The 22,931-nt window shown below is 36.5% G+C and overlaps 1 non-coding gene and 1 pseudogene across 1 annotated transcript; both read left to right on the top strand.

Annotated features, from left to right (window-relative positions):
* The first annotated feature begins 3,531 nt into the window (after positions 1-3,531).
* On the top strand, positions 3,532-3,636 carry LOC141419084 (U6 spliceosomal RNA). Its single transcript, XR_012443752.1, has one exon. It is a non-coding gene; the product is annotated as a U6 spliceosomal RNA (small nuclear RNA).
* A 9,370-nt stretch (positions 3,637-13,006) lies between these two features.
* On the top strand, positions 13,007-14,432 carry LOC109703322 (targeting protein for Xklp2 pseudogene; annotated as a pseudogene).
* Positions 14,433-22,931: the final 8,499 nt, after the last annotated feature.

Here is a 22,931-nt window from a genome sequence, read left to right on the forward strand (position 1 = left end):
AGAATGATATTCTCCAGTTCCATCCATTTATTTGTGAATGATAAGATTTCGTTCTTCTTCATGGCTGAGTAACATTCCATTGTGTATAAATACCACATTTTCTTAATCCATTCGTCAGTAGTGGGGCATCTTGGCTGTTTCCATAACTGGGCTATTGTGAATAGTGCTGCAATAAACATGGGTGTGCAGGTGCCTCTGGAGCAACCTGTGTCACCTTCCTTTGGCTATATCCACAGGAGTGGGATTGCTAGATCAAATGGCAGATCTATGTGTAGATTTTTAAGAAGCTTCCATATGTTTTCCAGGGCGGTTGCACTAGCTTGCATTCCCTCCTGCAGTCTATGAAGGTTCCTTTTTCCTCACATCATTGCCCTTCATTTTGATGATGGGTGTTCTAACAGGGGTGAGGTGGAATCTTAGTGTGGTTTTGATTTGCATTTCCTTTATGACTAGAGATGGTGAGCTTTTTTTATGTGTTTTATAGCCATTTGAAAGCCTTCTTTTGAGAAAGTTCTGTTTAGTTCATTTGTCCATTTCTTTATTGGTTCATTGATTTTAGGAGAGTTTAGTTTTGACAGTTCCCTGTATATTCTGGTTATCAGACTTTTGTCTGATGTATAGTTGACAAATGTATTCTCCCATTCTGTTGGTGGTGTCTTCAGTTTAAAGACGATGTCTTTTGTTGTGCAGAAGTTTTTAATTTTATGAAGTACCATTTGTCCATCCTTTCTCCTAGTTGCTGTCTTGCTGGGGTTCTATTGAGCAAGTTCTTGCCTATACCTATTATTTCCAGAGAATTCCCTGTTCTTTCCTGTACTAACTTCAGAGTTTCTGGTCTGATATTAAGGTCCTTGATCCATTTTCTGTTGACATTAGTACAGGGTGATAAACATGGACCTCATTTCATTTTTTTGCAGATGGATAACCACTTTTCCAAGCAACAATTGTTGAAGAAGCTGTCTTTTCTCCATCATATATTTTTGACACCTTTGTCAAAAATAAAGTGGGCATAGCTGTGTGGATTCATATCCAAGTCCTCTGCTCTGTTCTACTTGTCTTCATGTCTGTTTTTGTGCTAGCAACATACTGTGTTTATTGCTATTGCTTTGTAATATAGTTTGAAGTTGGGTATTTGATACCTCCAGCATTGCTCTTTTTGCTGAGTGTTGCCTTGGCTATTCGTGGTCTCTTATGTTTCCAAATGAAATTTAGGGTAGATTTTTCAATCTCTGTGATGAATATCATTAGTATTTTGATGGGAAATGCATTTATCATGTAGATTGCTTTTGATAGTATAGAAATTTTTATTATATTGGTTCTAAAAATCCATGAGCACGGGAGGTCCCTCCACCTTCTGTAGTCTTCTTAATTCCTTCAGGAGTTTGTAAGTCTCCTTGGAGAGGTCATTCACATCCTAAGTATTTGATTTTTTTTTGAGGCTATTGTAAATGGAATTGTTTCCATATATTCTTTCTCAGTTTGTTATTGATGTATAGAAAAGCTAATGATTTTTGTAAGTTTATTTTGTATCCTGCCACCTTACTGAAGCTGTTGATGGTGTCTAGAAGTTTTTGGGTAGAGTTTTTTGAGTCTTTAAGCTATAGGATCATATTGTCTGCAAATAGGGATATTTGGACAGTTTTTTACCTATTTGTATTCCATTTATTTCTTCTTCTTCCCTAATTGCTTTGGTTAGTAATTTCAGTACTGTGTTGAATATGAGTAGGTATAGTGGGCACCCTTGTCTCATTCCTGATTTTAGAGGTAATGGTTTCAGTTTTTCACCATTAAGTTTGATGTTGGCTATAGGTTTGTCATATATAGCCTTTACAATGTTGTGGTCCTTAAACAGCTTGTGCTTTCTTGGAGCTCTTTCTGCTGTCACCCATTGTTAGCACATAGGACCCCTATTTGTGTGACATAATAGAGGTGAGAGGAAGTGTTCTCTAATCCTAGGATAAAACTAGCATTCATGGAGTGGTTCTTGTCCCTCATCTTTGACCTTTACATGGTTTTGACATGGATGGTAAGTTAGGACTCTAGAGCCTGGCACTGAGGAAATGCCCTTTCACAAGGTCAGTTAGGGCTCTGGTCAAGTCATTCTTTCCATTAGGTGTGACAAACACTGGGCATTTATTCCAAATGCTCTTCTCTCCTGTATTCCTGTCAGAAATATGAGGTGATTTTGGATACTATGGTCATGGTTCTGGGAGGTGAAATGAAAGGAGCTCTGGGCCACACTAGACTGTAGCCCAGAAGTTTCTTATTCCCATGTTAGTCCACACTCATATTGAAGGTATTTTTCATCATGTATAATTAAATAAATAAGTATAAAAATATCTCATTTAAAAATTAAGTTTGAGTGTTTCAACCAGTTCATGCACAAGCTGCTTCTGATCTAGTTATGGGGGTCTGATTTGTGGCTCCAGACTCCTCTGTTTGCCCAATATTTGGGGTTGAGAAATGTCAGTTGTCTTAGGGGTTCAAGAAATTTTTCTGAAATCGAGCAAATGAAATTGGCTCATGTCTATAATCTGAGGAACAACTTAGCTTCTTGAGAGGCTGAAATCAAGAGGATCAGAATTCAAGGCCAGTCCAGACAAATATTTTGCCAGACTTCAACTCCAAAATAACCAGAGCAAAGCATGTGAGTGTAGTGGCTGAAGTAACAGTGCATCTGCTTTACACCTGTGAAAGCCTGAGATCAAACCTGAATCCCACTAAAAATGAAGGTTACTCATTATACTTTTCAGATTTTTCTATTAAGGATTAGTGTGATGACTTCTTCACATGTCAGAGCTAAACTAGTAGGGGAGGTTTAAATATTTCAAATTATTTAAACCATATACAAACCCCATAAGATAGGTAATATTATTGTCTCCTTACACTCAAGGAAACCAAGGTACAGATAAATCATTTCCCTTTCCATTGATCTCAAAGTTCATGTTAGAATTGAGATTAGAATTGGATCATAGGCTCTAAACTCTGCTCTCTTCATAGCTTGGCCTTGAAGTCTTTGAGAGAAGCCATGAACTGATACAACAACTCTTTCATGGTCATGTACACAACAAAATAGAGAGCCAAGATTTCAGTTTCCTGTCTCCATCATCTGCTCACCTCTTCCAACATTCATCACAGTAATGATAGGTGATATAATGGGCCACACGTCTAGTGCACTCTGGAATGTGTGGACACAGCATCATATAAGCTTAAGCTTTCTCAGCACTAAATTTAATAACATCATTTTGAATAAGTGAAGTGATAGATCACAAACATTATAGAAAACTGCTTGGTGAACATCCTATAACAAGAGTGAAGTGGATCACTGTTTCATATAATGAATAAAATCAAAGAATGAAATAGGACATAATTATGAACATCTGTGTGATCAGTATCAAGCAGAAATCAGGGTATTATAATGTCCAACATTCCCAGAAATTGTGATCTATCACCTCATGCATTAAAAAATGATGTATTAAATTTAGCACAGTGTTACAAAACAAAGTCTGGAAACAGGCAAAATTTTAGGAAATGCACTCACTTCAGCTGCACAGATGCTAAAATTAGAATGATGTAGAAATAGCATGACCCTTGAACAAGGATGGCATGCAAATTCATGAAGTGTTCCATATTTTTTAATTAGCCATAAAGAAAAATTGTGGATTTGTGGGAAGAGAGATGGAATTGGTGATGATCATGTTGATTAAGACAAGCCAAACTCAAAGAGCCAATATTTTGCAGGTTCTCACTCATTTGTGGAACCTAGTTATAAAATGATGATGATGATGATGATATAATAATAATAATAATAATAATAATAATAATAGCCATGGATCATGAATGTGAAAGTAGGTTGCTTTGGAAAAATCAATCTGAGGACATGGGGGATAGGCAAGGATGCCAAGGGGTTAAAAGGATTGACGTATGTTATGTGTATATACATTAGACAGTATAATGAAACCCACAAAGCACTGTTTGGTAAATGGGGAAAGGAGAGAGGGGCAAATGGAAATATAATGCAGAGTGTGAACTTGTTCAATGTACACTGTATACATGTATAGAATTCCCACAATAAAACTTCTCATATTATTAATATGTGCTATTTCAAAAATAGTATAAAAGAATTTTTTAAAATTTCTGAATGTCTAAGAGAATAACAAATATGACTTTTGATTTAAATAAACTGCAGAAGCATAGTTCTGGTATCTGTGCCATAGTCAGTTGAATGCATTCAGCTTCCAAGGCTCAAAATAAATCTGCTACTAGTGAAATCAGTTCCATGCACTTAAGAAAAATGAAATAAAATGATGAGAAGAAATACTGTCATTACTCGGATCCAGGATCAAATTCTTAGTATTTTTAAAATAACTTGCAATTCATTAAGTGGAGAAATGTGGGTCAAGTTTATTCCTTCACTGTATATTACTAAGAAAAAAATGAGATTTTAGAGTTACAAGTAAACATTCCATAGTATATTGATTATCATATTAACAAATACTTTCATTTTATTCTTTGGATAGGCATTGATGTTTTATGAACCACAGAAATGCCTGACTTCATTTCTCCCAAATATTGAAGGACTGAAATTGATGTATGCTAACAGAATGAGGTAAGAAATTTGAATTCAGCCTGATGCATATAAGTATTGTCCTTCTATATTATGTGTCTTTCAGAATGAATATTCTTCATTTTGTATAAATAATTGATTCCTGGTGTCTTTTCTCTTCCTGGAGATGGAACTATAATGGATTCAGAGAGAGAGAGACAGACAGACAGAGAGAGAGATGAAAACATGAAAAATGTGAAAGAAAGAAAAATAGTAAATAAATAAAAAGGTTCTTTGAGTTTTTCAACTACACATCATTATGAAATACTGCACATCTTATATCCATACAAGAAAGTTTGTAGTTTACTGTATTTGCATTTCCATGGATAAGTGTTTCTTTCATTGCACACATTCATGATGTGATAATTTTAATAGGAAAGCCTGAGAGCAAGATCCTATTACACTTTCTCTCCTATTTTTTTCTAATCTGTTTGCTTCTAGTCTTTTAAACATGGAAACATCCACTTTAATGTGGAAGTTGATTTCTTATGAGCTAATATTTCAGAGAAATATGCCAAGGTTTATGTTCAGAGCTGATAACAAAGTTGTGCTTTCTGAAATGAAATTTATAAGATGGAAGAAAGCACAGCTGTTACTCTTTGCAGAACTCTTCTGTTCACAGGACAGACAGAAAACCATCATGTGCCCAAATGAAAAGATAAATGTTACTTTAGGACAAGTGAGACTTTGTGTAGGAGGACTTTGAATGACTTAACACCAATATGAACATTTTTTAGTAGATTAATTCAGACTTAAATACAATATCATTGAATCTGCAGTTCATGGGGTTCAGGCCTGACAAGAAGTAGCATTTAAAGATGTGTAATCCAAGCATGCAAAAAGAATATTACAAGGGCCTCACTTTTAAACTACAGGTATGCAGAATCTCACAAGGAACCCAGGTTAGCACTTTAACCTTAGCAAAATTCCTCATGCTTCAGTTCAGAGATTTCTACTCCAGAGCATTTCAGGCATTGGTATCCTTTCTTCAAACTCCTCCAAATATCTCATACTGCCCTGAGATCATCATTGTAAAGATTGACTTTTAATGCCTCAACCAATGTTTTTCTACTTCTCAACTCTTTGTAAATATAAAAATTAGCTGTAAGTGTAACAAATGACTCTTCTGCAAAATGTATTGAAGGGGGAAGAGGTTTGGTGTAAGAAAATTCCTTCATATATTTATACATGTAAAAAGATAAGCAATTACTAAAATACATTTTGTTTGGTGTTTTCAGTTCTGGTTTGAGTAAGAGGAAGGCATCTTCCACTGTGGTGTTCAGTTAAAGCCCTAAAATTTCCAAGTTCAAACCATTTCTATGTGAGCTCTAAGAAGTTTCTTCAGGCTTTCTTGTTTATGATTTGTGGCTGGATAAACTTGCTTGGCTTTCCAATATATTCTTGATCTCCAATTTGCCTCAAGGGACATCCTATTAGTGTAACATGTTCTTAGAATTGTAACCTTAAATATGCTTTGAATCATTTTGATAAATCACATTTCAGTTTATTTAACTAAAATTCTTATACAATTTCCAAGTAGACTGGAAACAAATAAAGCTTGATACAGAATATTACCTATTCATTCTGGATCATTTCACAAAAATTGCTCTCTTGTAGCTCATAAGTTATCACTTTTCTATGTATTAAAGAAGTTAGTGTTTGTGACCCTGAGTGTTTCCATTCTCCAATTCACTTAAGCCTTTTCATCTGGGGCTTAAGGAAGGCAGGATTTGAATAACATATCTTCTAACTCTAAAGCATGTGTTCCACTACAGTAATGTGTTCTACTTCTAAAAGTAGAAGGAGATGTTAATGAAAAAATTGTTGTTCATATTCGTAATTATATTTTAATTTAATTAGCTTTATTAAGGAACAATTAACATGAAATAAATTTATACATATAAGCACTTAATTTGGTAAATTTTAACATAGGTATACAACAGTAGTACCCTTAACACAGTCAAGCTAATAAACACATCCATCACCTGGAAAATTTCCTGCTGTTTCCTTTCATTTCTTCCTCCTACTCCTTTATTCCTTTGGATTGCCATGCAAGCCTAATCTAATTTCTGTCACTTTAGCTTTGGATTTTTGAGAAGGTAATATAAATAGAACCATACAACATATATTTCTCTTGTCTGCCTTCTTTCACTTTGCAAAATGACTTTGAGATTCATCGACATTGTTGTGTGAATTAATAGCTCATTCTTTGTGATTCTTTATCAATAGTTTGTGTACCAATAGTTTATGTCTTTCATTACTGATTATTATGCTTTTGTGTAGGTATGTTAGAAAAATTTTTGTTGCTGTGACAATATATCTAAGAAAAAGAAGTTAAAGGAGAAAGGTTTATTTTGGGTCATTGTTTCAATGGTTTCAGTCCATTGTAGGCAGACCCCATTGCTTTTAGGCCCCTGGAAAAGATAAACATCATGGTGAAATGGCATGATGGAGCAAAACTGGTCACCTCTTGGTCGCCAGAAAGCAGGGAGAGAGAGTCCCTTCAAAAGTACTCCCCAGTGACTTACTTTCTTTGTGTTGACCTCACTTCCTAATGGTCCATTTGGTTACAAATTCAACACTGGATGAAATTACAGCCTAATTATACAATTACATCTAAATAGTGCCCCCAGCTGGAAACAAGGCCTTCAGCACATGAGCATTTCAGGCTGTTTTTTATACAAATCATAACAATAGTACAGATAATTTAAAAAATTCCTCTTTCTCTCTTGTGTTATTTCCTACAGTTTTCTATTGTAAATAAAGCTTCCATCAGTATTTACATACAGCTCTTGATGTGGACATAAGTATTCATTTTCCTTGAATAAATATTTGGAAGTTTGATGTCTATCATAGTGGTTATATATTTAACTTTTGGAAAATTCCAAACTTTTTTCTGAAGTAGTTGCTCTACTTTACATTTTCAAATATGTAAACAAAATGTCCTTTCATACTCTTCACACTGTCTTTCAAAGAAGTTTTCCATTTTGATGAAGTTAATTTTACCATCTTTTTATTTTTATATATCACGAGTTTAGCATTGTATTTAAATTTGGCCAAAGTCACGATTACAAAGATTTTCTCCTGTTTTTCCGAATGCATGTAAGTTTTTAATCAGTGATAATTTGCCTCATTACTATTTTAGCTTCCAAATCCTGTCCATTTTCACTGTCTTTGAAATTCATTCTAATTTCCCTCTTGATATGTTCTTTTTTTGGCATATGTTATTTAGAAACATAAAATTTAGTGTACAGAATTTGGGATTTTTTTCAAATATTTTTATGTGATTGATTTATATTTTATTTCCACTACATCCAGAGAATATAATTTCTTTGACTCCAACCTTTTTCCTTTTTTATTTCTCTGTTCACTTTTGGTTTTGGTGCTAGGATTGAACCCAGTTTCTCTTGTGTAATAGTCATGTGCTACAATACTGAGCTATATACCCTACTTTTAATTTATTGAACTTAGTTTTGGGACACATTTATGTTACTCTGATTTTGTTAGATCCTTTTATGGTTATGGTGTTTGAGCTCAGGCCTCATGCTAGCTAGGCAGTGTTTCTACCATTTGAGCCATCCCAACAGACCAGAGGGAATGACTCTTTACTAGCCATGATTATTGCCTACAGAGGACATTTGTAAATTTCCACAGATATTTGTAATGGTCAGACCTGGGGTTTAGGTGCAGCTAAAATCTGCCTTGAACCAAGATTCTCCTACCTACACCTCCAGTTTGCTAGAATTATGTGTGTGCAACACCACTCTTGTCTTATTTGTTTTAATAGGATCTTGTTTCTTTTTGTCCTGGGCTGCCCTCAGAACACCATCCTCCTGAACTCTGCCTCCTAAGTGTACTGGCATGCACCACCACACCTGGCTTCCGATTTCAATTTCCAAGGCTGTAGGTATAAAGAGATATAGAGATCAGAACATGATTAATCAACTGGAGGGGGAAGGGATAGAGTCATACATTTTAAGTTTTAATTTTCTTCAATGCTTTGTAGAGGATTTTAGCCAGGGCTCTCTGGAAGAAAAATTACATTACTCTGTATGGAAAGAACATTGTGTTGTAAGCATAGCACAAAAAGGACAAAGTGAAAGAAGCTAAAGGTATATTGTAACATGTGGAGTTTGGATCTAAAAAATGACTAAGTGTGCTTTGATTTTGAAGAACGTTGAATGGCTGGTAAGAACGTTGGGCAGTATTGGATAAGCATTGGGAGTATGGAGACAAAACAGACAAATGGAATAACTTCATTTATTTTATATTTTAAAAACATTTTTCTCACAGCTATGAATAAAGTTAAAATAGTAGAGACTGGAAGTAGATCAACTAAGTGGCATCTCCAATAAATTTCTGTGAAGTATTAAGACTGATTAAAATAACTCTAATGCAAGCAATGCAGTTTATGCACTCATCAGATTATACAGGATCACAAAAATTATTGAACAAAAGGTTCTCACTAGATATCTGGGATTGTGTACCTGTGGCCCAAAAGAAGATTCTGAACTGCAGGATAGAGAATGGAATTGGAATTACATATTGGAAAGCAATTGGGGAATAGATGAAATATGAAACCATGATGTAACATAGGTAGACCTCAGGCAAGAAAGACGTTGAAAACAGATTCTTGGGAATACATGCATTTAGAGCATGGAAGAGACTGAAAATGAGTGGATGGTAACAGGAGAAAAAATAAAGTTGGAAAGAGTTGGGCTTCTCTGATGTGTCTCAGAGTTATGTGGAAGATAAGGAAATAACAGTTCTGAAGTTCCTAAAAGTATTAGGTACTTCAGACAGGTGAAATAAACTGTTAAAATAAATTGTTGGGAAGAAATGACTTTGAGACCATTCCAGTGCTCAGTTCCTATGTATATAACACAAACCACAACTCATTTTCTATAAAAACAAAACTTAAGCTCTTTTGATCACAGGTGCACAACAAAATGTTAGTTAAAAAAAGCAGGGACTTTCCACTGGAAAGATTTGAGTAAGTCTACTGCTCTGTTTTAGCTAGTCCATATTTTCTTTGCCTTTCCTTCTCACTGGTCCTATAAAGGATTACTTCTCAAGCTTGGGTGCAGCCTGAACCACTTATGGTTTAGTGCTGCCTGATTTGTAAATAGTTGGTCAAATGAACTCTTTGAGATTTTAATGTGTCAAATTTGGTCTGTTTAACAAGTTGATGAGAGCCTATTATTAATAGCTTGTAATTAGGATGCCATGAGTGAAAAAGATAAATAAATTTAGTGGTATGAGGAGAGCAGGTACTAGATGTGCAATAGGATGCAAATATAAATGGGAGCTTAAAAAGACAGAGTGTAGAGTTATCTTTAGAAAAATATTGTGTGAATATGAATGGAATGGGGCAGGAGATGGAATAATAAAGAGGATAAAATGAAAGGTACTTAAATAGTATGGGTATTAAACATTTTTGTAGATGGAATTGGTGTGAAAGTGAGTGAAGACTTGGTAAAAAGGACAATGGATGTCAAAGCCATATCCATGAGGTAGAGGTGGATAACAGATCAGAAGGCAGGGAATATATGTGTGAAAAGAAGAGGAGGGTAACTTTGCAAGCAGAAAGACTATTTGAAAATGTCAATGCTGTGTGGAAAGTTGGGGAAGGATTATGATATTTATTTCCTCCTGTGTCTATGTAGTAAAATTACCTACTAATAGTGAAGTAGGTGTGAGTGGGTAGCAGTTAGTCATGTAGAAAGAGCGAGAAATGACAACAACAACATTGGAAGGATGTTTTATTTCCTTATGGCAAGGAAAAAAGATTACACAGGAATATTGAGATCAGTTGCTCATGGTTTTGAAGGGAAAATAGCTTAGTAAGTCTGTTTTGCATCCATTTTTGTTTATTTGTAGATAGAGTGAAGTGCTGTTCTTGTTTCTTCGTGATTATGTAAAATGAAAATAAAGCTTTAAAGGATTTAAAGGAAATATAATCTGAATTTATACCTTAGTTATGCTAGAGAGTAGAAATATTGAATCAGTACTAAATTTCACTTGTTTCTCAAATTTATTATTCAAGGTAACTTAAGGAAAATAGTGAAATATTTAAATGTATCTCAATAGAAAACTGGAGAAAATTAAGCCTTGAGAATAATCTATATAATTATGACAATTTTTTATTTTTATAGGATTTAGTACTTGACAACAACATCTAGTTTTTTGTTTTCTGATGAAAAATCATGTTTGCTACACAAAGGCAAAGAGCTTCAGTCAACAACTTGTTGGAAAGTTAATAAATGTTCATCTGAAAGAGACTTCAACATAGATTGGGAAAATGGGTGCATGTTAGTAATGCAATGATACTAATAGCAAATTTGAACCTTCATCTCTTTAATCTTTCAATTTCATGAAATGTATCTTAATTTTCTTTCTGTAATATAAATGCAGACACTGAAGTTTGTGAAGGTTGAGGGTTTAATTTGATTTCTCGAGGATGAAATAAGAGAAAAATGTAGGCTTTGGGAGATCATCATCTCAGCACTTTACTGTTTCCATATCTTTTTCTCACTACCAACCTAATATACTTTTCATAAAGTTTCATTGCTAGTTGTATTAACACCCATTTCTTTGTGTTAGTTTTTGCTGACCTCACTATTGCTTGGACTTTATAATTGTTTTTTCATCTTCTGTCCTTCTCCAACTTTTGTCTCTCAACAGTATGACAGCCTGAAGTGTCCTATTCCAAAACATTTTGTGTATTTGCAAACATGTCTCATGACTCCTCTGTTCAGAACACTGTTCTTGCCACTCATGTCCCTCACAGTAACAGTCAAGTTGTTTTCCTGTTTATCTTATAAAGCTCTTCATAGATTCACACACAATTTTGTTCATTACTTGTATGAACTCATTCTTACCTTTCCAGTAAAATGTGCCTGTAATACTGAAAATGGTTGAGCATGGTCAACCTGGGCCATTTCACAACCTGTGCTTTGAGGCTGGAGTGCCATTTTCTCAGCTATCCACATGACTTAAACTCTTACTTCCTTCCTTCTCACACTGTCAAATTTTCAGTGAGGCTTTCCTTAGCCAGTTTAAAATGTCAGTGCCCATCCCATTCCCTGTTTTATTTTTTTTCTTGAAGATCAATGTTTTCAAACATGCATGTATTTTACTTATTTACCTTGTTTATCACCTGTCTTGTTTCAAAATCTAGAACATAAGTTTCATAATTGTGTTTTATACTTCTGTGTCACCATTGCCCACAACAGTACTTGGCATGTAGTGGATATTCCACAAATAAGAAATTCAGTTTCAGAATGGGTCCTGCTGCAGTAGAACAGATTTAATCTCATGTATATCAAAGGAAGGGGGAGAAAAACAACTACTTAGTGAGCAGATGGAATGATTACATAGGGTTTAAAGCAGCCACTTGGATATTTGGTAAATGCCATTGTGATGAAAAGACAATTTCTGGAAAGGAGGCCTTTGTGGCTTTGAATGTATGATCATGCTTAGCATTTTATCATCAAAACTTTCCAATTAAATTCACATAAAAATTTAATGTTTATAGATTGCTCCAGGTTTCTGCTCTTAATAATATTTGATCTAGTTTTCAGAGTAACTTTTCTAATTCATGTTGTTTTTTTCTCTTTTCAGGCATATTTCCACTTAGAATTTCAAATCATATTTGTCTCTGGCATCAACCTAACAATCCTTCTTGGACACCTCTAGTCATTTCAGCAACCCTGGTCCTGAATTGATGTCCCAGGCTTGCAGCTGTGCCTTGTTGCCTCATCAAAGTATGGGCCAGGCAAAAGAAATCACCTCATCTTCTGGGCATCCATAGGTTGCACAAAGGAAAGCATAGAATTCATCAAACCATACACTAATATGTAAATAGAACATATTTATTAGAAAGGTTGAGCATATTAGACTACTAAATTTCTGAAAAGAAACCAGCATTTTCGTCTTTAAAAACAACCAAGACACACAGAAACAAAAGATCTACTCAGGGGCTTGCAGGGTTTGGATATCGCAGCTGAGGCAAAGTGAGGTGAGATTCTTATTAAGTATCTGCCATACTTCAAGATTTCAGAAAAGATGTGAAAGAGTATATTACAACTTTAAGACAAGGCTGTAGGCAAGTGGACTGGATAGACTGATTTTAAGACACAGGTGACCTGTTGAGAAAAGTGACCCAAAAATAGTAGAAACCTGCTCATCTGTTTTAAGAGTGGGATAATGTCACAAGTTTTAACCACTTATTCCTTTGATACCCCAACACACTTCATCAATTTTACATATTTGGATGCTGAGGTAGATACTGAAAATATAGATTCATGGTTTGACAAGAAGGCCAATTTAGAGAATAACTTTCCTAGGAAGAATGGGCTAAGAGAGTTTTTCCAAAGCAAAACTTCTTTGGGTGGCAAAATGTCACAAGTTTCAAACACTTATTCCTTTGATGCCCCGACGCAGTTCATCAATTTTACATCTTTGGATGCTGAGGTAGATACTGAAAATATAGATTCATGGTTTGATAAGAAGGCCAATTTAGAGAATAACTTCCCTGGGAAGAATGTGCTAGAAGAGATTTTTCAAAGCAAAACCTCCTTGAATAATGCTAAACTTCAGGAAGATAGTATCACACCTCTGAGATCAGCTAGTAATACTTACTACAAAGAGGAAGAAAAAGAAAAAGAAAGTCTAATAGAACATTCTATTCCATCAAATGCTTGTTCTTTCCTGGAAGCTGAGGGAACCATATCAATAAATACTCCAGCCCAGCCTCAAGGAAGATCAATTAGACTCACTACTCAGAAGGATTTGGAACAGAAAGAAAAACATCATGCTCAAATGAAAGCAAAGAGATGTGCCACTCCTGAAATGATCAGTGAAATTCCGCCTTCCAAAAAAATGAAAGTAAAGAAGCCACTGGAAGAGGAACAATACAGTGTTCAGTATATTTCCAACAAGAATGAATTTTCCCCAGAGAAAACCAAGGGTAGACATAATAGGCCTTGTGTGCCACCGGTAAGGCAGAAGATTTTGAAAATTACTGAGAAGCAAGAGTTGGAGAAGAGAACAAAAATGCAGCAGAAGGTGGTGGAGAGGTGGAAAATGAATGAAGAATCTAAGAAACTTGCTCTTGAGGGAGCAGGGCAGCTTGTAAAGAAATCAGTTAGCCAGGTAACCAAACCTGTTGACTTCTACTTCCGCACAGATAAGCGAATCAAACAACATCCTAAGAACCAGGAAGAGTATAAGGAAGTGAACTTTATATTTGAACTGCGAAAATATCCTCCATTTCCTGCCCGAGTGACTAAAGGATGTACCATTATGAAGCCTTTCAACCTGTCCCAAGGAAAGAAGAAAACATTTGATGAAGCAGCTTCTACATATGTGCCTCTGGCACAGCAGGTTGAAGCCTACCATAAAGGAAAGCTTGACCGATACCATTTGAGAAGCAAGTAGGAAGACATTAGTCTGTTACCCTCTAAATCTGTGACCAAGATGTCCAGAGACCCACAGATTCCTGTGCTGCAAACTGAACAGCTAGCAAAACCTAACTGGCAAAAGTGCAGTGGAACACGAGGCTAAGGAGGTTGGGAAAATGCAGCAATACAAATTCAAAGCATGGGAACTTGATCCTAGAATTCTCGAAGGTGTGCCCATGTTACTCAAGAAACCTCGTATGAAACCACCTACTCAGCCTGGTGGTTTTGACTTGGAAATTGAGAAAAAGGCAAATCCAAGAAAGAAGTACCAGGCTGTGGATGTGAAGTTAAGTGACCAGCCTCTGCTGTGCCAGTGTCACCTAAGTTCTCTACTGGATTCCACTGCTAGGCCCCAACTGTGAACTGCAGCAACTACTTGGCAACAGAAACTGATCGTTACACCACACCAGGCATGGAGAGATCTAGTTTCTCCAAACTGTACTACCCATGCCTTACAGAGCATACCTGAGAGCTGTGGATACCCATTTTTGCTGAAAATTGTTTCCCTGCATCTTTGAGGCTAAAAATGCAACTCAACTTATCTATGCCTCAGACTCCTTGTAGTTTTATCCTTTAAACCTTAGTTGACTCTTAGTATTTTCCTTAACTCTGAGTAGAATTTCAAGTTTATGTGTCAGCACAATGCAATTTCTATATCTCCTCGTCCACTCCCTTTTTATATATATGTGTGTCTGTTTTATTTAATAAATAAAGATGATGAAACCTCAAAAGAAAAGATTTACTCAATAAAGTTTGCTGACTTCATGAAGTTTGATCAGTGTAAGAATTTTAAGCTCTCTTACTGTTTTACATGACCTTTGCTCTCTGTGCCTAGGCACAAATTTTCTATCCCTCACCATGGCTTTTAGTCTTCTTAGCCACCAAAACTTAAAATGAGAAAAGGAAATAACAGCTGTGACATAAGGAAAGAGATGCATGTTGATTTCTATCATTCTTTTAAATGACTTTCCTATGTAGAAACGTTTAGCTATTCCTCTTATCAGTAGGCACTAGGTTAGGACTGTAGTTATACATGAAAATATAAATAAATATTTATCTGAATTTTAATTTTTTAAATTTTTATGATCATAATGTTTTTACATATTTCTGAAGCATCATGTAATAGTTTGATTCATAAATATACTAGTTCATTATCAACCCCGCATAGCCATCAACTTAAATTTTTGTCTCTTTTTTGTGAGTCCATTCAAAATATTGGTATTTGGAGATGTACTTATAAGAAAGACAGATGATCTAAAGTACAATGGTAGTGGCAAGAGAGGAAAATCAACACATAAAAGTGACAGAGAAAAGAACTTTCATGAAAGAGATACATATAATTTGAAATTTCCAGTATTTTTCATATGCCTTTTAAAATATATTTTTTCTTCCTATTTGATTTTTATAAATTAAGAGAAATTAAACTCAGTTTTTTAAGGGAGCCTAACATGTAACAATTCTCAGCACTGTTGAACTTTCATTGTTCTGAGTCTGGTAACATATGCCACTGAATCTGACCAAGGAGCCATTTTCAGGGTGAACATAGGATCCATCTTTCTGATTGACATGCTGTCCTAAGTGAAATGGTTGCCCCCATTAGTATTGAGAATATCTGTATTGTTATTCCACAAGCCCTTATCAAGAACCAAGACAGGCTGTGCTTACCAAGAGCCTAACCAAATAATGCTTTCTGGAGAATACATCCTCCAGTTAGGCTTGGGGACTTAAAAAGAGATGCAAATTTAAAACTTACATCCCACAAAACTATTACTAGGACTCTCAGTATTCTATGAGAGCAAAAATGTTGCTTGTATCTCATCTGTTTAATATCTTTGTTTCTTTAAAATAGTGAGTGATTTACGTCTTTACATTTACTAATGAGAAGATTAAGCTTATCATGCAACATTATTTTCTGTATTATTATTTCAACATTTATACTTGAATCCTTATAATTTTCTAAGACATAGGCCCAGAACTTATTTTTTTAATTTTAGTTTTAATTTACAAGTAATAAAAATATATGGCTATATGGTACTACTTTGTAGAACAATTCAATCAAGCTAATTTGGAAATTATCTCATATACTTACAATTTTAATGGAATATGCTGATATACTTTATATGTACAGCATTTAAAGCAGGTTTTTGTAGTATACATATAATACAATAAACTTCCCATATTTAAGCATTTGATTTTACCTTAAATTATAACTATGCACGTGATGTATACTAATGAACCTATCTTTCACCCTTAAAATTTCCCTTCTTTTCCTGTCTTGTCCCCATCATTCATTCTTGTCATTCTGACCCCAAGCTGCTTTTGATCTACTTTTAATTACATTGGATGAGTTTGCATTTTATGTGAAATCATAAAATATGCATTCTTACTGTCTGGCTCCATTACTTCACACTGGTTGATTCATTCATTTCCTGGTGGATACTTGTGTAGTTTGGACTACTATAATACCATTTACACTATCACCATTTGTGTTCAAGTATTTTTGTGAACCTGTATTCTTTCATTCCACTTAGATAAATAATTGAGTGGTACAATGTACATTTAAGTGTCAAGAAAATGAAAACTGCTTTCCAATTTTGTTATAACATTACACATTCCTGCCAACAGTGAATGAGTATAAGACTTGCTCCACAGACTCAACACTGTATAGTATAGATCATCTTTTCCCTTTTAGAGAGTCTTATGGGATATCAAGGTATCTTGTGGCATCAATTTCAAGTTCTCAAATTATTACTCATGTTGAGCTGTTTTTGCATGTGCTTATTTACTATTTGTATTTCTATGGTGAAGTGTTGATTCAAGTCCACTGGCTTTTGTTTTTTATTAAATTGTTTGCTTTCTTATTCTCAAATAGTTAGGGCCTTTTTATATACTGGATACAAAGTTTTCATCAGAGAGATAACCTGAAAATACATTCTATGGATCTTTAGCTTTTATTTTTTTTCTCTCTACTGCATTTTTAAAGGAAAACAGTGCTTTATTTTGATGAAGTACAATTCATCAGTTTTTCTTGTGTACTTTAGCTATGATGTTATATGTAAGGAATCTTATCCCAAAACAAGCTCACAATGAATACCTATTAGAAAATAGAAGTTTTGTATCTTACATTTTACATTTAGATTTTACAGTGGTCTATTTTATTACTTCTTATAATGGAGTGTTTGATATTGTTAGAGGCTCCTGTGTACATTTATTAACCCAGTTGTTCTGGCACCATCTGTGGGAAAGTCTACTCTCTCACTATTGAATTTCCTTTGCTCTTGGTTAACATTAGATAATGAAATATGTGAGGATATATTTGTGGACTCTATTCAATTCCATTGTTTCTCTAATTACATACTAATACCAGGCTGTTGGTATTTTGGAAGCTTTATAATAATATTTTTTGTTGTTTGGCAATACTGGGGTTTGAACTCAGAGCCTCATACTTGTTAGGAAGGTGCTGTGCCACTTGAGCCACAGTGCACTTTTGCTTTAGTTTGTTTTTAAATTTGGTCTCTGGTTTCTGCCCAGGCCGACCTTGGACTAAGATCCTCCTACTTCTACCTCCTGAGTAGGTAGGATAACAGACATGCACCACCATGCCTGACTTGTTTTGTGTTTGTTTTGGAGATGAGATTTTACTAACATTTTGGGGGAAGAGGTCTGGGTTGGGCTCAATTCAAGATCCTCCTATCTCTGCATCCTAAGTAGCTGGGATTATAGTTTTGTGCCACCATACCCAGCCCAAAACTTTATAATAATTCTTTAAATTCAACAGGCAAAGTCCTTTAATATTATTTCATTTTTCCCCAAAGTTGTCCCAGGTATTCCTGGTATTTTGTATTTTCATTTGCCTTGTAAAATTGGTATGTCAGTTCAGAAAATAATATAAATTCATATTTTTAACATGTTTTAGAAGTTATTTTTAAATTGACTTGTGTATAGCTATTGGGTGCAGTGTGCACTGGGTTTCCACTTAGCACTGAATCTGTAGAAAAAACTGGGGCTAACTGACAGGTTAATATTGATGCACTAATGTAGTATACCTCTCCAATCATATACCCTTATTCTGATCTCTCAGCAGTGCTTTCCAGGGTACATATCTTGAACATTTTCAGTAAAATTAATTATAAAATATTTCAGGTATTGTACGACATTGAAAGTAGTATATTTCACTAGTTGCAAATTTCAGTTACTCATTTTAGGTACACAGAAATATCACTTTTCTCCCTACTGTGTTGGATTCTGTCCTGCTAAACAACTGCAGAACTCAGCTATTAGTTGTAGTACCTTTCTGCCAATTCCAAACACCTTCATACATAATCATATCTAGAACATATAAACTTAGTTTTATTTGTCTATTTTGAATCTAGTTTTAAGTTTTTCATTTTATTGCATTTTTCTTAGCTAGATCATTTAGTATAATGTGTGGAAGTGGTGAGATCAGATACCTTTGACTTCTTTCTACGCATGAAGGAAAATACTAAGCTTCCTATAATGAAATAAGACATTAGCTATGGATTTGTCGTAGGTACCTTTTATTGGTATAAGTAGTTTCAATTACATGTGATTCCTTTCTATTTCTTGTCTACTGAGATTTTTATCAGAACTGGATGTTTGAGTTTTACAAATATTTCATCATTTATTTATATATTTTTGGTTGTTTTTAGTTTATTCATATGTGTATACAATGTTTGGGTCATTTCTCCCCCCTACCCTTCATCCCCTGCCTTTCCCCCTTCCTCCCTCTCCCCTCCTACCCTCTCACTTCTAGGCAGAGACTGTTCTGCCCTTATCTATAAATTTGGTGAAGAGAGAGTATAAACAATAATAAGAAAGACAAAGAGTTTTTTTTAGTTGAGATAAGGATAGCTACACAGGGAGATTCCTATCATTTCTCCATGTACTTATTGATGTAAGGATGACATGTGCAGGAATTTCAGGTGCTCAGGGTTCTTGAGCCTGTTCTGAGAATGAAAGCACAGACTCTAACAGCCAAGGTTGGAAAGATTTTATTTGTACAGAAGTTAGTTGAAGAAAAGAGAAGAGAAAGACTGCATATGGGGGAATGCAGGGGAACCTGGAAGCCAGTGATCCCTTGGGCCAGGGTGTGGAGTGGGCTTTATAGCCTATTTTTGCATTGGCTGAGCACGGAGATGCCTTTCAGATGCAAACAGGCATTTCCTAAGGAGGAGAAATGTCTCCTTGACCTCCTGCAAGAATGTCCTTCAAATCCCCCCTCTCAGTGACCTCCATAACTGCTGTTAGGAATAGAGGCGAAAAAGTCTGTTCAGTAACCGCTTCCTGCTGACAGGGGGCAATGAAGTGGCCTGCAACATCAGGGCTGAACACAAGAGTGGTTAAGGGGACCGTGATAGTAGGTAGTTTTCATCTCCACCACATGCATTTGTAGTTTACTGGATTCTAGACAAGAAGAAACAAACTTGACAAGTAAGTTTAAAATCAATGCCCAAACACAAGCAAGAGAATAATGGCAACTATAGGCCCAGAAAGGGTAGGAGCCAAGTCCTGGAGGGAAGCCAGGACTTTATTTGATCCCATGCCTGGGTAGAAACCTGAGTTTCAAGAGATTGCTCCTGGAGCCACTTAGCCTGCTGGAGAATGTAATTTGCACGTTCCTCTACAATGCCTGAAGTGTTTATATATGTGCAACAGGAAGTATTTGCGATAGCACATACCCTCCTTGTTTAGCCAAAAGAAAATCTAGGGCCAGGTGGTGGCCCATGACCATAAAGGCAAGGGATGACAAAGACCTATGCATGTCATTAATGGCAAGACCTACCTGGTCTGAGGTGTCCTGTACCACTTTGGTTAGGTTTTTTGCAGTTACATGATTGGCAATTACCCCATAGCTGATTCCAGCAAGGGCTGTAACTAATTCTGTTATCCCTAAAACTATTAAAGTAACCTCTCTTATTTCTATGGGAAGCTGTTCCTATTCGTTAGCATTCCTCTGTTCTTTCCAGATGGCTGCACGAGCATGCAGGATCAGGAAGGCATACTTAGAATCTGTATAGATGGTGACTCTCTGTTCTTTTGACAGTCTTAGGGCTTTTGTTAGGGCCACTAAAACTCCCAGTTGAGCACTTGTATTAGGAGGAAGAGGACCTGATTTCAGGATGCCAAATTCTGTCACAACTGCAAATCCTGCATGTCTGACACCATTTTTGACAAAGGAACTGCCATCAGTGTATAATTCTAGATCTGGGTTTTTTACCTTTCAAACAGTTAAGTCAGGTTGGGCAGCATAATTTTCCATAAGTACCTCCTCACATGAGTGTTCAGGATTTCCCTGTTCCTCTGGTAAAAGGGATGCAGGATTTAGGCTCTGACAGGTCCTCAAAGTTATTTCTGTCCCTCCCAGAAGCTGGGACTGGTATTTAAGTAGATGTCTGTCAGATAGCCAAAATTGTCCCTTTGATTTTAAATTCCCCCTAGGTTGTGTGGGGTATAAACCATTAGGGGGAAGTTTAGGATAAGTTTCTGAGCTCCAGGCACTAGAAAGCTTACTGTGACCATTGCTCTAAGTCATCCTGGCTATTCCTTGGCTACCTGATCTCTTTTCTGAGTTAGCCTACTGGCTGGGGAGTGATGACCCAGAGCTGAGTCACCATGCTCAAAGCCAGTCCTCCCTTTTCATAAACATATAAATGAAACTTGTCTTGTACTGGGAGACCCAGGGTGGGAGCTGTCATAAGGGCCTTTTTTAACCTGTGGAACGCATTTTCTGACTTGTCATCCCACTCAACAAAGGGTTGGGTATCCTTCTGTGCTTCCTTAAGGATTTGATATAAAGCCCTGGCTAGGTCTGCATATCCCAAGTTCCAAATTCTACAGTATCCTGTGACCCCCACAAAGGCCCTCAATTGCTTTAGAGTTCTAGGTAGAGGAAATGTCAGGATTGGACGGATTCTATCTTCTCCTAGAGACCTCATTTCTTTCTTCAGGACAAGACCTAAATATGTAACACTAGTGTAACAAAATTGGGACTTTTCTTTAGAGATTTTATAACCTCTATCTTCTAAGAAGTTTAGTAAGAACTCAGTGGCTCATGAAATGACAGATTCATTTGGTCCAAAAATGCAGGAGGTCATATACATATTGTAGCAGAGTAGCTTGTGGATATTGCCATTCTGCCAAGTCTTGGGTTAGAGCTAACCCAAAGAGGTGGGGGCTGTCTCTTAATCCCTGGGGGAGGACAGTCCAAGTGACCTATCCAGACTTTCTTGTGGGGTCCTCAAAGGCGAAGATAGGTTGACTTTTAGGGTGTAAGGGAATGCAAAAGAAAGCATCTTTTAAATCCAGGACAGAATAGTAAGCAGTACCTGGAGGTATTTGGGCTACAAGCATATAGGGATTTGGAACTACAGTGTGGAGAGGCACTACTGCTTCATTGATCAGGTGGAGATCCTGGACTAACTTCCATTTGTTAGGTCCCTTCCTGACACCAAGGAGTATTATATGGGCTGTAGTATTCTGTTAGCAGTCCCTGTTCTTTTAAGTCTTTGATTAAGGGAATTATCTCTCCTTAACTCTGGCTTTAAAGGATATTGTTTTTGATGGGGAAACCAGGAGAGGACTTAAGATGAATTAGGACTGGGGCAGCTATTTATGCCCATCCCACTGTGTGTCCATCTGTCCACACTGTGGGGTCTACTTGTTCCTCTATTAGGGGCAAGCAAAAGTACTCTCCTGGGGGTAAAAGGAGCTGTACCCACAATTTAGATAGAAGATCTTGCCCTAGCAGAGGAATAGGCATTTCTGGGACAATTAAAAGGGAGTGACAGAAATGGAAATCTCTCCAGGAGCAGGCTAAAGGCTGAGTGAAATAATGCTCTAGAGGCTGGCCTGATATGCCTTGAACAGTAATTTTCTTGGAGGACCTGGATCTAAGAAAGAAAAGAATAGCTGAGATGCTGGATCCAGTATTGATGAGGAGGCTGACCTTGTGCTTTTCAATCATGAGTAAAACCCGGGGCTCCCCTGCTTTTATGGTGGTCACAGGAGCCTGTGTGGGAATTCCCAGGACCCCTCATTGGGTGGGAGGCTCTGGCCTTGGTTCCCCTGAGAACTGGAGACAGTGTGCCTTGCAATGTCTTTCCCAACAAATGGGGCAGGGTCCTGGAGGTAGCTTTCTCTGGGGGCATTCCCTCCTAAAAATGGCCTGCCTGTCCACATTGAAAGCATGTCCTTGGGTTTGGACTTTGCCCAAGGGAGCCTCTCTGAGCACTGTGATCAGAACCTCCTGCCATTTATCCTTTCTCTTTTTCTTTTCCAGGTCCTTCCTTCTTTTTCTAAGTTCCTGTTATAGTATACAGATGTGGCTACATGGACCAATTTGTCTAGATCTCTGCTCCCTTCAGCCACCAATTTCTGAAGTTTTTACAGATATCTGTTGCTGACTATATTAGAAATTTATCTTTTAGGATGACTTCCTCTTCCTGTAACTCTGGTATAATGTTGGTATGCTTTTGTAAAGCATCCTTAAGTCTCTGTAGGAAAGCTACGGGGGTTTCTAAGGGTCCTTGCTGTATAGCTGTGACTTGGGAGTAATTAAGAGGTTTTACCTTGGCTCTCCTTAGACCCTCAAGAATGCAGTGAATGAAATGGTTATGACTTCATTCATCCTTATCATTTTCAGTGTCCCATTTAGGGTTATATCTAGGCACTGCCTGATCTCCTGTTGGAATTGTGAATTGAAGTTCTGTTTTAGGTAGCAAATGTCTTTGTCTTTCTTCTCTCTCCTCCTCCTCCTGTAAGGGCCCAGTCCGAAACAGGCCTGTAGGACCACTTTTATCTAAGTGATAATCATCTCTAGCTGTGACTGCCTGAAATAGAAC

The sequence above is a fragment of the Castor canadensis genome, chromosome 18 (genome assembly GCF_047511655.1).
Source record: "Castor canadensis chromosome 18, mCasCan1.hap1v2, whole genome shotgun sequence".
Lineage (NCBI taxonomy): Eukaryota > Metazoa > Chordata > Mammalia > Rodentia > Castoridae > Castor > Castor canadensis.